This window comes from Triticum dicoccoides, chromosome 5B (genome assembly GCF_002162155.2).
Source record: "Triticum dicoccoides isolate Atlit2015 ecotype Zavitan chromosome 5B, WEW_v2.0, whole genome shotgun sequence".
NCBI lineage: Eukaryota > Viridiplantae > Streptophyta > Magnoliopsida > Poales > Poaceae > Triticum > Triticum dicoccoides.
In genome coordinates this window covers 385,914,731-385,918,548 of record NC_041389.1, presented here as the reverse complement: position 1 = coordinate 385,918,548, position 3,818 = coordinate 385,914,731, and positions in this window count along the sequence as shown.

The window sequence follows — 3,818 nt, the reverse complement described above, 5'->3', positions numbered from 1 at the left end:
GAGCATATGGTTATTATCTATCCATTCATGCCCCTGTTTGCAATTATGGACTAGCCTAGCATGTCCTTTTCGTGCTCTACTTTTGCTTCAAAATGTTTCCTGGCAGATTGTTTACATGTTATTCAATTTTGCCAAGGTTGCTATAGTTGATCCTTGCATGCTATGAACTTGTTCTTGCCTTGGTTTGTTTCACAAACATGTCTTCTTGCTGATGCTATGCTTATCTTCTCATGCAATGACTTGTGGTGAGTGAATCGAGCTTGTTAAGTAGTGTACTTGCTGTTGCTGTTTTGCTAGGCTGAATCTGTTATTTCGTGATGCTATGTAAACCTGCTTCTACTAATCATTCTATGCATAATCTGGAGATGTTCACTAAATATGTTTTGTTCTACATGTCATGCTCTATCCATCCATGCCCCTGGTTGCAATTATAGCATGCTGTAGCTTGTTGTTTTCTTGCTCCAAATTTGCTTGATAATGTTGTTGTCAGCCTGTTAACATTAAGTTCAGTTGTTGCCATGTGTTTTGCTAGTGTTCCATGTGCCCTATGGACTTGCTCTTGCCATGCTTAGCTTCACAAATATGTCTTCTTACTGTTGGGTGCCTTGCCATGCCATGTAATGACCTGTAGTGAGTTGCACAAGCTCATCTACATGCATTCATAATTCTGTTTCTGCCATGTTTGAATCTGTAATATAACTTGCCATGTTTACATGGGTGCCATCATATTTTCTGATCCTTTTTGGCTCATGGTCAGTAAAGGACATTTGATTTATGCATTTAGTAATATCATGCCATGCCTTTGTTTTCCATGATAAGTTCCTGTAACATGTTGTTTGATAGCTCTAAACATTGCAAGCTGATGTTATTTCTGCAAAGTCTGAAACTGATATTATTTGCAATCTTGCCATGTGTGTTTGAGCATGTTCTAGTGATTTCTGGAGATAGCTCAGTGTTCATGTTTTGTTATGCTTTACCTGTACATCATGCCCATGCCTTTAGTTATTATGTTGGGGTACTGTAGCATATTGTTTTGATGCTTGCAATATGCCTAGTTGCTGTTTTGGACAGATTGTTGCTATAACTTGTTTCATGTGTGTGTGTTGAACCGTTGCTCCGTTTTGAGTGTGCACTATATGAAACTTGCTTAGAATTGCATGTAGTTTCATATTATCATGTTGCATCCATGTTTTGAGGTGTTTGCTTGATGTTTGTATGCATTTTGCATCAATGCCATGTTTAACTTGTGTTGCTCATATCTTCTAGGCCGTAGCTCCAAACTAAATGAACTTTATATGTAACTCGACTAGAATCTCGTGTAGATCATCCTTGTGCATCTTAACTTGCTGTTTAACAACTTGAACATAAGGTTTATTCAGATCTGGACCAATTTCGAAATATGCATATGAGGACTTACCGGAATTGTTATATGTTGTTCCCGACCTCATTTAAACTTGCTTTGATGTGTTGCTCTTGTTTGCATCATCTCTTGCCATGAGTAGCTTCATGTAGCTTGGTCATGCATATGCTTGTTTGTGCATCATGCCTTGTTCTTGTGTGGTGTGTTTACCTTGTTGTGTGCTTCTTTTCGATAGTTCCTGTTTCGTTGCGATCGTGAGGATTCGTTCGTCTACGCTTGGTTCGGCTTCATCCGTTCGTCTTCTTCATGGACTCGTTCTTCTTCCTAGCGGGATTTCAGGCAAGATGACCGCTACCCTGGATCTCACTACTATCATTGCTATGCTAGTTGCTTCGTTCTATCGCTATGATGCGTTACCTATCTTTTGCTCATCAAGCCTCCCATATTGCCATGAACCTCTAACCTTTGATACCTTTCCTATGCAAACCGTTATTTGGCTATGTTACCGCTTTAGCTCAGCCCCTCTTATAGCGTTGCTAGTTGCAGGTGAAGTTGAAGATTTCTCCATGGTGGACAGGATTTTTTTGGGATATCACAATATCTCTTATATTATTAATGCATCTATATACTTGGTAAAGGGTGGAAGACTCATCCTTTTTCCAGGTGTTTTGTTCCACTCTTGTCGCCCTAGTTTCCGTCATACCGGTGTTATGTTCCCAGATTTTGCGTTCCTTACGCGGTCGGGTGATTTATGGGACCCCCTTGACAGTTCGCTTTGAATAAAACTCCTCCAGCAAGGCCCAACATTGGTTTTACCATTTGCCTCACCTAGCCCTTTTTCCCTTGGGAGTCGCGCTCTCGAGGGTCATCTTTATTTACCCCCCCCCCCCGGGGCCAGTGCTTGTCTAAGTGTTGGTCCAAACCGAGCGATGTCCGGCGCCCCCTGGGCAACCAGGGTCTATGCCAACCCGACGTCTTGCTCATTCGGTGTGCCCTGAGAACGAGATATGTGCAGCTCCTATCGGGATTTGTCGGCACAGCAGGAGGCTTTGCTGGTCTTGTTTTACCATTGCCGAAATGTCTTGTAAACCGGGATTCCGAGTCTGATCGGGTCTTCCTGGGAGAAGGTATATCCTTCGTTGATCGCGAGAGCTTATCATGGGCTAAGTTGGGACACCCCTGCAGGGTATAATCTTTCGAAAGCCGTGCATGCGGTTATAGACAGGTGGGAATTTGTTAATGTCCGGTTGTAGAAAACTTGACACCAGATCCGAATTAAAACGCATCAACCGCGTGTGTAGCCGTGATGGTCTCTTCTCTGCGGAGTCCGGGAAGTGAACACGGTCTTTGGGTTATGCTTGACGTAAGTAGGAGTTCAGGATCACTTCTTGATCATTACTAGTTGACGACCGTTCCATTTGCTCTCTTCTCGCTCTTATTTGCGTATGTTAGCCACCATATCATGCTTAGTCGCTGCTGCAGCCTCACCACTTTACCCCTTCCTTTCCCTTTAAGCTTTGCTAGTCTTGATACCCATGGTAATGGGATTGCTAAGTCCTTGTGGCTCACAGATTACTACAACAACAGTTGCAGGTACAGGTTATGCGATGATCTTGACGCGAGCGTGATGTTGACTTGTTTTGGAGTTCTGCTTCTGCTTCTTCTTTGATCAGGGGATAGGTTCCAGGTCGGCAGCCTGGGCTAGCAGGGTGGATGTCGTTTGAGTTTCTTTTTGTGATTCATCCGTAGTCGGATGATGCTCTTATGTATTGTGACGTTGTATTCATGTGTCATTGTATGCCTCTTGTATGTATCCCCATCTATTATGTAATGTTGATGTAATGATATCCACCTTGCAAAAGCGTTTCAATATGCGGGTCTATCCTTGGTGGGACCTTCGAGTTCCTTTTGGATAGGGTCGCATATTGGGCTCGACAAGTTGGTATCAGAGCCTCGACCGACCCTAGGAGCCCCCTTGATTGACCGTGTAGTTTGGCCGTTGTCGAGTCTAGTAGAAAACTATTTTTCGGAGTCTAGTTATATCGGAGAGTAGGAATTCTTTTTACTCCTCTGCCCCTTCGTCGCTCTCATAAGGAGTCGTGACGTAGGTGTTTTGAATTATTCCTCTTCCCCTTCAAATTTTCTTTAGGATCACGCAGTTGGTTTTTCCGATCGTTGGTTCTCAGCTCTTTTGATCCGGTGCATTTCTCGACTCGAGCCTCTTCATCATTGAGTTCAACCCTCAGTTGTTTTCTTTCCCACCCGCCCACCCTTCTTATTCTCGGAACCGGAGTCCGTAATCGAGTATCCATCCTACTCGTGCGAAGTCTTTGCTTCCTTTCCTCAATGATTTCAATCGATGTTTTCTCTTCAAGATATTCGTCGGTTTCCCCTTCCATGTTGCCTTTGTTTTCCCGCCCTCCCACCCTCTTCTTCCCGGAGCCTGAGTCTCTTTCGA